The sequence below is a fragment of the Coregonus lavaretus genome, assembly GCF_964263955.1.
Source record: "Coregonus lavaretus genome assembly, chromosome: 13".
Taxonomy (NCBI): Eukaryota; Metazoa; Chordata; class Actinopteri; order Salmoniformes; family Salmonidae; genus Coregonus; species Coregonus lavaretus.
Genome location: NC_140000.1, coordinates 51,802,441 through 51,817,024, shown reverse-complemented (window position 1 = coordinate 51,817,024; position 14,584 = coordinate 51,802,441). Strand labels below are relative to the sequence as shown.

Here is a 14,584-nt window from a genome sequence, read left to right as displayed (position 1 = left end):
TCTGCTAGCCCCGGCCCGCTAGCACACGCAAACGACAGCCGTGCTTCCTGATCGCTGTGCTGTAGTACCAATTCGAACTGCTCTCGGACTCACATATTGATGTTCACTGGACCTTACGATCACTTAGCTGCACAGCTGATGCCTGCTGGACTGTTCCTTTACACGGTACCCTGTCCTGTTTATCTGTTTAGCCTCAGCCCAAACTTTGTCGCCATTACCAGTTGTTGTCTTAGCTCTCTCTAATAACACCTGTGATTGCTTTATGCCTCTCTCCCATGTCAATATGCCTTGCCTATTGCTGTTCTAGTTAGTTCTTATTATACAATTTCACTGTAGAACCCCAAGTCCCTCTCAAACTGCCTCAAATAGTTCCTTTGTTCCACCCCCCATACACGCCGAGACCGGCTCAATCGGTGCCTCCAGTGATGCTATATCTTTCATTGTTACCTAACGCTTAGGTTTACCTCCACTGTACTCATATCCTTTCAAATCCGTGCCTGTACATAATGCCCTGAATCTATTCTACAACGCCAGGAAATCTGCCCCCTTTATTCTCTGTACCCAATGCACTAGAAGACCAGTTCTTAAAGCCTTTAGCCGTATCCTTATTCTAGTCCTCCTCTGTTCCTCTGGTGATGTAGAGGCTAACCTACTCCCCAGGAGCTATCATTTGTTGACTTCTGTAACCGTAAGCCTTGGTTTTCTGCACGTTAACATCAGTAGCCTCCTTCCTAAGTTGAGTTATTCACTGCGTTAGCACACTTCGCCAACCCTGATGTTCTAGCAGTGTCTGAATCCTGGCTTAGGAAGGCCACCAAAAATTCTGAAATTTCCATCCCCAACTACAACATTTTCCGTCTAGATAGAACTGCCAAAGGGGGTGGAGTTGCAATCTACTGTAGAGATAGCCTGCAGAGCTCTATCATACTATCCAAGTCTGTGCCCAAACAGTTTGAGCTTCTACTTCTAAAAATCCACCTTTCCAGAAATAAGTCTCTCACTGTTGCCGCTTGCTACAGACCCCCCTCAGCCCCCAGCTGTGCCCTGGACACCATATGTGAATATATATGCTTCTCCTTCACACAAATTCAGACAGCTGATGTTCTGAAAGAGCTGCAAAATCTGGACCCCTACAAATCATCTGGGCTAGACAATCTGGACCCTTTCTTTCTAAAACTAGCCGCCGAAATTGTCGCAACCCCTATTACTAGCCTGTTCAACCTCTCTTTCGTAACGTCTGAGATCCCCAGAGATTGGAAAGCTGCTGCGGTCATCCCCCTCTTCAAAGGGGGTGACACTCTAGATCCAAACTGTTACAGACCTATATCCATCCTGCCCTTCGAAAGTTTTTGAAAGCCAAGTTAACAAACAGATCACCGACCATTTCGAATCCCACCGTACCTTCTCCGCTATGCAATCCGGTTTCCGAGCTGGTCATGGGTGCACCTCAGCCACGCTAAAGGTCCTAAACGATATTATAACCGCGATCGCTAATAGACAGTACTGTGCAGCCGTCTTCATCGACCTGGCCAAGGCTTTCGACTCTGTCAACCACAGCATTCTTATTGGCAGACTAAATAGCCTTGGTTTCTCAAATGACTGCCTCGCCTGGTTCACCAACTTCTTCTCAGATAGAGTTCAATGTGTCAAATCGGAGGGCCTGTTTCTGGACCTATGGCAGTCTCTATGGGGGTGCCACAGGGTTCAATTCTTGGGCCGACTCTTTTCTCTGTGTATATCAATGATATCGCTCTTGCTGCTGGTGACTCTCAGATCCACCTCTACGCAAACGACACCATTTTGTATACATCTGGCCCTTCATTGGTCACTGTGTTAACAAACCTCCAAACGAGCTTCAATGCCATACAACACTCCTTCAGTAGCCTCCAACTGCTCTTAAACACTAGTAAAACTAAATGCATGCTCTTCAATCGAACACTGCTGGCACCCGCACACCCGACTAGAATCACTACTCCTGACGGGTCTGACCTAGAGTATGTGGACAACTACAAATACCTAGGTGTCTGGTTAGACTGTAAACTCTCCTTCCAGACTCACATTAAGCATCTCCAATCCAAAGTTAAATCTAGAATCGGCTTCCTATTTCTCAACAAAGCCTCCTTCACTCATGCTGCCAAACATGCCCTCGTAAAACTGACTATCCTACCGATCCTTGACTTCGGCGATGTCATTTATAAAATAGCCTCCAACACGCTACTCAGCAAATTGGATGTAGTCTATCACAGTGCCATCCGTTTTGTCACCAAAGCCCCATATACTACCCACCATTGTGACCTGTACGCTCTCGTTGGCTGGCCCTCACTACATATTCGTCGCCAAACCCACTGGCTCCAGGCCATCTATAAATCACTGCTAGGCAAATCCTCACCTTATCTTAGCTCATTGGTCACCATAGCAACACCCACCCGTAGTATGCGCTCCAGCAGGTATATCTCACTGGTCATTCCCAAAGCCAACATCTCCTTTGGCCGCCATTCCTTCCAGTTCTCTGCTACCAATGACTGGAACGAATTGCAAAAATATCTGAAGCTGGAGACTCTTATGGTGGTCTTATATTTAGCAATAGACTGCTGCTATTGGATACTTGTCATTGCCAATTATGGTTAAATAGATGTGCTGTGTATTACTGTGCTGTTATCCATGTAGCCATTAGGTGGTCTTGTAGTTCACGCCCTCCCTATCACCACAGTTTAACCTCTAACCCTAGAAAATATCACTGTTAGAGGTGTCATCTTTGTGTGTGTGCGTGTGTGTGTGTGTGTGTGTGTGTGTGTGTGTGTGTGTGTGTGTGTGTGTGTGTGTGTGTGTGTGTGTGTGTGTGTGTGTGTGTGTGTGTGTGCGTGTGCGTGTGTGTGTGTGCATGTGTGACCAGCGGCGAACCGTGACTATAGGACCAAAAATCTTCCAATATGTTCTATCAGACTCAAAAATCAAGAAAATAACATACTGAATATACCTCTGTTGACTGGAAATGTTATTTTGGTGAAACCAAATAGTTTTGACTTGGTTAATCATGGACGCCAGGCTACGGAAGCTTCCACAACGAGTTGTCTGTAAATAATGGCTTGTTGCGGGACGAAGCAACATGAAATCAGACCAATACAAGAACACAACCATTTTCTTTCCAAAATGAAATTAACAAACCAGCTATTACTTCCCATTGCAAATATATTTAATCACATTCATCACAATAACCGGTGATCTAAAGTTTAAATGCAACAATGTTTCACAGTCATTATGTGTGTGTGTGTGTGTGTGTGTGTGTGTGTGAGAGAGAGAGAGAGTTAGTGGCTACTCTCCAGTAGTTCTCTAATGTGACAACTCTTCCACCAGAGTTACATTAACGATCCCAACATCCATTTTCAGACTTGCTCTTTATGCCACTAAATGTGATGTAATCCTATCAGTCCTTTTAACTGTGGCCTTTTTCATTTCTGTCTCCCATTGTTTTATTCTGTAACGACAAAAAGTGGCAGCCCCAGTTTGCAGCCCCGTCACTTAGTTTGCTATAAAGCTGAGGAATGGGGATTCAGCCAGCTGGGTTCTCCGTCCATCGCACGGACAGGAAGAAAGAACTCTCCAGGAAAAAGAAAAGTGGAGGTGTATGCTTTATGGTTAACTACTCATGGTGTGATTGTGGTAACGTACAGGAACTCAAGTCCATTTGTTCTCCCAATCTGGAAAACCTCACCATCAAATGCTGACCGCATTAACTCCTGAGATAACATTCTTCTGTCATTGTCACGGCTGTGTATATACCCCCCAAAGCCGACACGTGACGGCTCACAAGGAACTACACTGGACTTTGTGCAAACTGGAAACCGCATATCCTGAGGCCGCATTTATTGTAGCTAGGGACTTAAATAAAGGAAATCTGAGGAAAATGCTACTGAAGGTTTATCAACACATCTCCTGTGCTACTCGCGGATCGAGCACTCTTGACTATTGCTACTCCCCCTTCTACAAGGCACTCCCCTGCCCTCCCTTTTGGCAAATCAGGTCCCGCTTCCCCCCTATAGGCAGAAACTTAAACAGGAAGTACCCATGGTAAGGACTCTTGAACGTTTGTTTTGAGCACGCGGACTGGGAAATGTTCCGGGTTGCCTCTGAGAACAGTATTGACGTATACAGTAACTCGGTGACTGAGTTCATCAGGAAGTGCATAGATGATGTTGTTCCACTGTGACGATTAGAACTTATCCAAACCAAAAACTGTGAGCAAAACTGAAAGCGCGAACCACCACAAGGCGACTGGGAACCTGGATGTGTACAAACAGACCAGCTATGACCTCCGTAAGGCAATCAGAGGCAAAATGACAGTACAGGGACAAAATGGAATCAAATCAACGGCTCAGACACGAGACGTACTGTATGTGGCAGGGACCTTAGACAATCACGGATTATAAAGGGAAAGCCAGCCACGTTACGGACACCGACACCACGCTCCTGGATCAGCTAAACACCTTCATCCTGTTCGAGGAAAACAAAGCGCCGCCGACGTGGGCCACCACCACTCACGAGGACTGTGAGCTCTCGTTCTCCGTGGCTGACGTGAGTAAGACATTTAAGTGTGTTATCTGTCGCAAGGCTGCCGGCCAAAAACGGCATCCCAAGCCGCGTCCTCACAGCATGTGCAGACCAGCTGGCTGAAGTGTTAACGGACATATCGAATCTCTCGCTATCCCAGTTTGTTGTCCCCACTTGCTTCAAAATGTCCACCATTGTTCCTGTACCCAAGAAAGAGAAGGTAACTGAACTAAATTTATATTACTAAATCGCCCCGTAGCGCTCACTTCTGTCATCATGTAGTGCTTTGAGAGGCTAGTTAAGGATCATATCACCTCCACCTTACCTTACACCCTAGACCAACTACAATTTGCATACTGCCCCAATAGATCCACATATGATGCAATCACCATCACACTGCTCTATACCATATGGACAAGAGGAATACCTATGTAAGAATGCTGTTCATCGACTACAGCTCAGCCTTCACCACCATAGTGCCCTCCAAGCTCATCATTAAGCTCGAGGCCCTGTGTCTGAACCCCGCCCTGTGCAACTGGGTCCTGGACTTCCTGACAAGCCGACCCCAGGTGGTGAAGGTAGGCAACATCCCCTCTGCCACTCTGACCCTCAAAACGGGGGCATCACAAGGGTGTGTGGCTCAGCCCCCTCCTGTACTCCCTGTTCACCCATGGCTTCGTGGCCACGCACAACTCCAACTCAATCATTACGTTTGCTGATGACACAACAATGGTAGGCCTGATTACCAACAACTACGAGACAGTCTAAAGCAGGGGTGTCAAACTCATTTTAGCTCAGGGGCCACATGGAGGAAAATCTATTCCCAAGTGGGCCGGACCGGAAAAATCATGGTATATATAACTTAAAAACAACAACTTCAGATTGTTTTCTTTGTTTTAATACGATCAACATACAACATAAAGCTGGAGCCTGAGGACAGTGTGTCCAAAATAGTACAAGCACAACATCACTATTAATCATAAAACACGTCAAGTTTATTTGAAAATTCTAAAGAAAAAGAACACACAAACACACAATGCCTCAGTGATTAACAGAACTGTTTCACAGATCACAGAACTATATCAGGGTGTCATTTCTCAGGCAGAAATGTAGATAAAAATAATGAAATCCTGTTCCCCAAACAAGTGCAAGAACCACAGAGTCAAGAATAGGTTAAATATACAAATAAAATAAAATCAGTTAAAAACAATAGCACATCAACATAAAAACATATAAACATAAAGCTGGAGCCTGAGGACAGTGTCCAAAAGCACAACATCACTATTAATCATAAAACACCTCAAGTTATTTGAAAGTTCTGAGGACAAAGAATACACAAACACACAATGCCTCAGTGATTAACAGAACTGTTTCACAGATCACATAACTATATCAGGGTGTCATTTCTCAGGCAGAAATGTAGATGCAAATAATGAAATCCTGTTCCCCAAACAAGTGCAAGAACCACAGAGTCAAGAATAGGTTAAATATACAAATAAAATAAAATCAGTTAAAAACAATGGCACATCAACATAAAAACATATAAACATAAAGCTGGAGCCTGAGGACAGTGTCCAAAAGCACAACATCACTATTAATCATAAAACACCTCAAGTTATTTGAAAGTTCTGAGGACAAAGAACACACAAACACACAATGCCTCAGTGATTAACAGAACTGTTTCACAGATCACAGAACTATATCAGGATGTCATTTCTCAGGCAGAAATGTAGATACAAATAATGAAATCCTGTTCCCCAAACAAGTGCAAGAACCACAGAGTCAAGAATAGGTTAAATATACAAATAAAATAAAATCAATTAAAAACAATAGCACATCAACATAAAAACATATAAACATAAAGCTGGAGCCTGAGGACAGTGTCCAAAAGCACAACATCACTATTAATCATGAAACACCTCAAGTTATTTGAAAGTTCTGAGGACAACGAACACACAAACACACAATGCCTCAGTGATTAACAGAACTGTTTCACAGATCACAGAACTATATCAGGGTGTCATTTCTCAGGCAGAAATGTAGATACAAATAATGAAATCCTGTTCCCCAAACAAGTGCAAGAACCACAGAGTCAAGAATAGGTTAAATATACAAATAAAATAAAATCAATTAAAAACAATAGCACATCAACATAAAAACATATAAACATAAATCTGAAAGCGTTGCTCAAACTCCCATAACAGTCCCGTTATTTTATCTTTGAACCGCTTCATGTCTGCCACATGTTGGTTCGCGCACACATTTTTCAGACAGGGGAAGTGAGCTGCATCACCACCGGCAAGTTGCGTCTCCCACAATGACAGCTTCAACTTGAAAGAACGTATGCTGTCATAATACTGCGTAACAACTTTGTTGCGCCCTTGCAGCTGTTTGTTCAAGTTATTCAGGTGCTCTGTAACATCCACCATAAATGCAAGGTCCGGCATCCATTCTGCGGAATGAAATTCTAACACTGGTTTGCCCTTTTCTTCCATGAACTGTTCAATTTCTTCTCGTAAATCAAAGAAACGCCTCAGCACAGCACCTCGGCTTAACCATCTTACCTCAGTGTGGTATGGCAGGCCATAGATGTGGTCTTTCTCTCTGAGAAGGCTGTCAAACTGACGGTGATTCAGGCTTCTGGATCGGATGAAATTAACAGTTTGGATGACCACCTTCATGACGTTATCCATCTTTAATGACTTGCAACACAAAGCCTCCTGGTGCAAAATACAGTGAAAAGTCAAAAAATCATTGAGGGCGCACCATCTGTAGCCAGGCTGACAGCGCGGGACCAGTCCACTCCGACCCTGTCCAGCGCGCCGACGAGTGCGGTAAAAATATCAGCTGCTGTCGTTGTATCTGTCATCGGCACCAACTCCACGAACTCCTCAGTGACGGTCAATGTGTCATCAACTCCGCGGATGAAAAAATTGCCAGTTGTGCAACATCTGTAATGTCCGTGCTTTCATCAATTGCAACCGAAAACGCAATAAATGACTTTACTTTTTGCTTCAACTGGCTGTCCAAATCCACTGAAAGATCGAAAATCCTGTCTGCAACTGTGTTTCTTGTCAGGCTGATATTTGCAAAAGCCTGCCGCTTTTCAGGGCACACAATCTCCGCTGCCTTCATCATGCATGTTTTTACAAATTCACCCTCACTAAATGGTTTTGAAGCCACTTCAATTTCATTAGCAATGAGGTAGCTATCTTTCACTGCAGCGTCACTGATGTCTCGGCTGTGAGTAAACACAGACTGCTGTTTCTTCAGACCCGCCAACAGTTCATTCACCTTCTCTCATCTCCGCTGTCCTTGAAAGTTGTCATATTTGTCGGCATGAAGACTCACATAGTGGCGACGAAGGTTATATTCTTTCAGCACTGCAACATGCTCTGAACACACCAAACATACAGCTTTCCCATTCAATTCCCTGATTAAATAGGATGACAATTTTTCTTGGAACACTCTGCACTCTGCGTCCACTTTTCTCTTTTTTGACAGAGACATATTGGGGCAATGAGGGTGCCAAAGCACATAATGTTAAAAGTAGAAGCCGTAATAAATATTGCGGGCAAAACAAAGTAGCTCATTGGCTGCACGTGCTTGACCTACTTGCTCTGCCCAGTATAAACAGTTTGCTTGCTTAACACAATTGCGCCATCCAGTGGACGCAATTGGAACAGCAGTTTATTTTATTGAAAAATTGCAGCGCATTTTTATACTTTACCCAAAAAATTGATTTCGAAAAAAAAAAAAAAAATAGATTTTTTTTTTTTTTTTTTTTTAATCATCTCGCGGGCCGGATTAAACCCGTTTGCGGGCCTGATCCGGCCCGCGGGCCGTACGTTTGACACCCCTGGTCTAAAGGGAGGAGGTGAGGGCCCTGATGGAGTGGTACCAGGAAAATAACCTCTCCTTAAACATCAACCAAACTAAGGAGCTGATCGTGGTCTACAGGAGACAGCAGAGAGAGCATGGCCCCATCCACAGCATGGCCCCATCCATGTCTCATGAGTGGCGCAGTGGTCTAAGGCACTGCATCGCAGTGCTAACTGTGCCACTAGATCCTGGTTCGAATCCAGGCTCTGTCGCAGCCGGCCGTGACCGGGAGACTCATGGGCGGCGCACAATTGGCCCAGCGTCGTCCAGGGTAGGGGAGGGAATGGCCGGCAGGGATGTAGCTCAGTTGATAGAGCATGGCGTTTGCAACGCCAGGGTTGTGGGTTCGATTCTCACGGGGGGCCAGTATAAAAAAAAATATGTATTCACTAACTGTAAGTCGCTCTGGATAAGAGCGTCTGCTAAATGACTAAAAAAAAAAAAAAAAAAAAAAAGCTTCGGGACCGCAGTGGAGAGGGTGAAAAGCTTCAAGTTCCTCAGCGTGAACATCACTGACAACCAGAAATGGTCCATACACACAGACAGTGTGGTGAAGAAAGCGCAACAGGAGGCTGAAGAAATTTGGCTTGGCCCCTAAGACCCTTACAAACTTCTACAAATACACCATTGAGAGCATCTTGTCGGGCTGTATCACCGCCTGGTACGGCAACTGCACTGCTCTCCTCACAGTCCCCACACACAGATCACTGTGAACACTGATCTCAGACCAGTCCTTGGTTGGTGGAGTTCTGCACATGGATGGGAAGCTATGGAGGAGGTGAAGGTGGATCTCAGTGTGTGAAATCTGCTCCAGCTCAGTGCTTCCCTCTTTAGCTCATTGATTTCCTGTTCTAGCTCTTTAATGAGCCCCTCAGCCTGCATCTCTGCTGCTTTCTGCTTTTTCTCAATCACCTTAATGAGATCAGCCTGGTTCTTTTCAATGGAGCGCACCAGAGCAGTGAAGATCTGACCGCTGTCTGCTATCTCTTTCTCTGCAGCTCTCTTGCTGAGCTCTACTGAGTGTTTTATCTCCTTAACCTTCTCCAGTCGCTCCTGGATCTTCTGCTGCACTTTTGCCTCTGTTTTTTCTAATTTACCCTTCCTCTCTCCAAACTCTTCCTCTACAGGGACCATATCGTGAGTCTAGAGGTCTGTTTTTATGCACAATACACAAACACACATCTGGTCAGTCCTACAGAACAACTCCAGGAGTCTCTCGTGCGTCTTGCATATCCTGTCTTCCAGGTTCTCAACAGGGGCGATCAGCTTGTGTCTCTTCAGGGCTGGGGCTATCTGATGAGGCTCCAGGTGAGTCTCACAGTAAGAGGTCAGACACACCAGGCAGGACTTCAGGATCTTGAGCTTCGTCTCAGTGCAGATTTCACATGACACTTCTCCAGGTTTGGCAGGCGTTGGGTTCCAAGAAGGTAATCTGCGGAGGGATAGGGTTCTACCAAGAACCGTTTTGATCAGATTAACCCTTTTTGGAAAAAAACGGTTATTTGTAAGTCAAAGGGTGCTATCTAGAATGTGTAACATCCTAAGAACTGGGTTGGGAAGAAAGGCTTTTTTGATGATTATTTGGAAGGCAAGAAGGGTTCTTTGGAAGGGAAGGGTTCGACATAGAACCATATATACTGTAATATTTCACAGCATGCTCTATTGCAGGGAGATTTTCAGAATTGTTTGTTTTACTGTAATGTATTTGTTTTTGCATGTACTTTGATTGGTTGATTAATTTTATGCTTCACAAAGATAAATATCATACTGTTTTCTAAACTAATCATGTGTGTTATTAACTGGATTTATGTATCCGTTACTGAGATTGTTGTTCCAGGTTAGATGATTAAGGTCTCAGTATTCAACCCTCCCTACCCTGGCAGTCATTCTGAATACAGGTTGCGGGTGATTAACAACTCCACTTGCTGGATATCCTAACTATGGCTGGATTCCTATATGAATTACACATTACTTTTCAAGCCAGCATAATGTGACTTGCATGCCTGATGTGGCCTGTAAACCAGGAGCTTCCTAACACCACTGTGTTAGGGTATACAGTGCCTTGAAAAACTATTCACCCCCTTGGCATTTTTCCTATTTTGTTGCATTACAACCTGTAAGTTAAATTGATTTTTATTTGGATTTGATGTAATGGACAAACACAAAATAGTCCAAATTGGTGTAGTAAAATGAAAAAAATAACTTGTTAAATAACGGGAAAGTGGTGCGTGCGTATGTATTCACCCCCTTTGCTATGAAGCCCCTAAATAAGATCTGATGCAACCATTTACCTTCAGAAGTCACATAATTAGTTAAATAAAGTCCACCTGTGTGAATTCTAAGTGTCACATGATCTGTCACATGATCTCAGTATATAACACCTGTTCTGAAAGGCCCCAGAGTCTGCAACGCCACTAAGCAAGGGGCACCACTAAGCAAGGGGAACCACCAAGCAAGTAGCACCATGAAGACCAAGGAGCTCTCCAAACAGGTCAGGGACAAAGTTGTGGAGAAGTACAGATCAGGGTTGGGTTATAAAAAAATATCAGAAACTTTGAACATCCCACGGAGCACCATTAAATCCATTATTAAAAAATGGAAAGAATATGGCACCACAACAAACCTGCCAAGAGAGGGCCCCCCACCAAAACACACGGACCAGGCAAGGAGGGCATTAATCAGAGAGGCAACAAAGAGACCAAAGATAACCCTGAAGGAGCTGCAAAGCTCCACAGCGGAGATTGGAGTATCTGTCCATAGGACCACTTTAAGCCGTACACTCCACAGAGCTGGGCTTTACGGAAGAGTGGCCAGAAAAAAAAGCCATTGCTTAAAGAAAAAAATAAGCAAACACGTTTGGTGTTCGCCAAAAGGCATGTGGGAGACTCCCCAAACATATGGAAGAAGGTACTCTGGTCAGATGAGACTTAAATTGAACTTTTTGGCCATAAAGGGAAACGCTATGTCTGGCGCAAACCCAACACCTCTCATCACCCCGAGAACACCATCCACACAGTGAAGCATGGTGGTGGCAGCATCATGCTGTGGGGATGTTTTTCATCGGCAGGGACTGGGAAACTGGTCAGAATTGAAGGAATGATGGATGGCGCTAAATACAGGGAAATTCTTGAGGGAAACCTGTTTCAGTCTTCCAGAGATTTGAGACTGGGACGGAGGTTCACCTTCCAGCAGGACAATGACCCTAAGCATACTGCTAAAGCAACACTCGAGTGGTTTAAGGGGAAACATGTAAATGTCTTGGAATGGCCTAGTCAAAGTCCAGACCTCAATCCAATTGAGAATCTGTGTTATAACTTAAAGATTGCTGTACCCCAGCGGAACACATCCAACTTGAAAGTGCTGGAGCCTTTTTGCCTTGAAGAATGGGCAAAAATCCCAGTGGCTAGATGTGCCAAGCTTATAGAGAGCTTATGGCTCTACAAAGTATTGACTTTGTGGGGGGGGGGGGGGGGGGGGGGTGAATAGTTATGCACGCTCAAGTTCTCAGTTTTTTTGTCTTATTTCTTGTTTGTTTCACAATAAAAAATATTTTGCATCTTCAAAGTGGTAGGCATGTTGTATAAAAGGGTTATCGGTAGAACTCTTCATAGACGGTTCTAGGTAGAACCATATACAGGGGGTTTCCCTATGAGGACAAACCGAAGAACCCTGTATGGTTCTACTTAGCATCTTTTTTTCCTAAGAGTGTAGAATCAGTCAACTCTGTTGTAGTTTTAGCTTTAGAGTTTCCAACATTGCATTATGGGCAGATACTAGCCAATCTTGATACAGGGTGTTACCATATAACAGAGAAAATAGTCCTATAACCAAAGGATGAAGAGTTTAAACATACCGTTGAAAAAAAAAAAAAAAAGATTTGCACACAGTAAACACGAAGAAGTAAAGGAGTTAGTAAACACACTAAAGCTTACCTACAATTTAACTGTCCATATTAATCTCTCTACTCACCTGCTTGTGTTGGTGGATAATATCTCTGTCCTTTCTGTGAGAAAGTAGACTCTGTGTAAAGGTAGTTAATAGATATTTCTAAAGAGCTGGAGAGAGTTTGGTACCGTGCACAATACACTGTATACTTTTAGTTTCATTTCAGCAAAGTGACATTGCAATTCTCGTCCCCATCCACTGTTCTTCATGGAGCAGTTAACCCCTTACATGGCTGAACTCTCTGATGCCAGTTCTCCATTGGCTGTAGAGTATGAATTTAAAGCATATATATTTATACTGTATATAATGTATATTTGGATTCAATTCAATAATCAGAATCATTATTTAAATCGTTGTCTGTGTGACTGTCCACTGTCATATTTCCATATTTCTTTCGTCAATCACTCATTCACTCACATTCTTTAACGATCTTCAAAATGAGTGTCATTCATGTTATTGAAAGTTCAGACAGGCAGACACACAAGGTGCCATATCTTGTGACTTTATTTGTTAGTGAAAATCTTTTGATAAGTATATACAGTGATGATGAGTCAGCAAAACAACAGAAACGGACCATTACCAATTGTATCCCTATTCAACTGAATTTAATTATCTAGACATCCGGAATGTTACTCAGTGTCCATTACAGCTATTGAGGATCAACATAGATATACAGTGCAAATACTATCTAGGTAAAAAAAATATATAGTGCTGATATTATCTGTATAAAAACAATGCAACAGTAAACATTTTGTCCCCCACGATTGATGTAGCTATCCCCACCCGACCCCCTTCCCCCGGCAAATTCAAACTAGACTATGCTGATAGAAACAAAACATGTGCCAGTTATAGCGCCACCTTGTGGTCGATATGAATGTTCTTGCATATGTTGACTCTTGACAGTGTTTTCAACATGTGTACCGAATTTTGTTACAATACAAATATCTGTGACAGATTTGTGTGTCAGACCACATGAATGTTTATTGGCCAATACGGCCATGTTGTTTTAGGTACTAGTCTGGAATATATGGCGTTGAGAGACCTTTGTCCATACATGCCACATATCAAGTTTCTTGCAGATCGGTCATTCAGTGCCAGAGGAGTAGCGTTTTAAGTGTTTTTCACAAAATTCTAAATGGCGGAATATCCATCATTGCAAACCTTATGGATCCCTGAGGCAAATTTGTTCCTTGTGAAGAGAGGGACCGACGTACCGTATTTCATGACTTTTGGTCAAACTGGATGAGGTACGTGACCTTTCAAAATTTGCATTTTTAATTGCTTGTTATAGTGTCTCCATCTGGCCAATCTGTCATTTTGAAAATGATGGATCTCCATAGCAAGACGCATCATACAACCAAGTTTAATAAAAAACGGGCCACTCCAGTCTGAGATATCACGTGTGACAAACATACAAACGTGCTAACGGACGGAGACAGATCCAAAGTCCCCTCCCCGATTTCATCGTGGGGGACAATAATCAGAACATCCTCTGAATTCTCTCTCCCAGATATGAAGTCATACCTTGTTGTGAGCCTGAGAGATTTGGTAATACAGGTAGCCTATGTTACATTGCTGGTGCATTCTGCACTACTCATGTCTAACAGATTGACAATGTTACAGGCTTTGGTTTTTCCATTGATATTTAGAGGTTGGACGTTAGCACGTGGGGTGCACTGATTGGTGTCACCTCGTTAGTCAGTATTACACCTGTGCTGGTTTGTCATCTCGTTAGTGGGAAGGTGTTTCACCTGTGCTGGCCCAGGTGATATTTAAGAGTGGCCGGCCCTGTGCTCCATTTATCTTGAGAGATGTGGAGGGTTAACACCTTTCGTTGCCTCTCCCTATTTGAGTTCTAAAAGAACAATCCTTTATCTGATCTTACCTGTTTTTATTTTGCTCCACCATTTTAGTTTGCTTCCTGTCTTTGTTTGGTGTGGGTTTTTCTTTTGTTTGCCTTTTAGTGGGCACTCATGGTGGGTGTCTTTTATGTCCCAGTTGTTGCTGCTAGTCAACTTTCAGTGGACACCCCCATGAATGTCATTTAGAACCCCTCCCAAAACCGCACTGGTTCGTTTTAGTTGTTGTCAGTGACTCTGTTAGTTCCCCCTTCTATTTGAGCAAAATGTTTGGTTTTCTTACTGAGAAACTTTTAAAAAAGATAGGCTACTGATAATAACAAACAACCTCAGTTAATAAAATACAGTGA

At 43.4% G+C, this 14,584-nt stretch overlaps 1 protein-coding gene across 1 annotated transcript in view; it reads left to right on the top strand.

The window, feature by feature from the left end:
* LOC311140107 (voltage-dependent calcium channel subunit alpha-2/delta-1-like) overlaps nt 1-14,584 on the top strand; it is a gene marked incomplete at its 5' end in the record, with an annotated part of 176,858 nt that overhangs the window by 92,535 nt on the left and 69,739 nt on the right. The gene's annotated exons all lie outside the window — the stretch shown is intronic.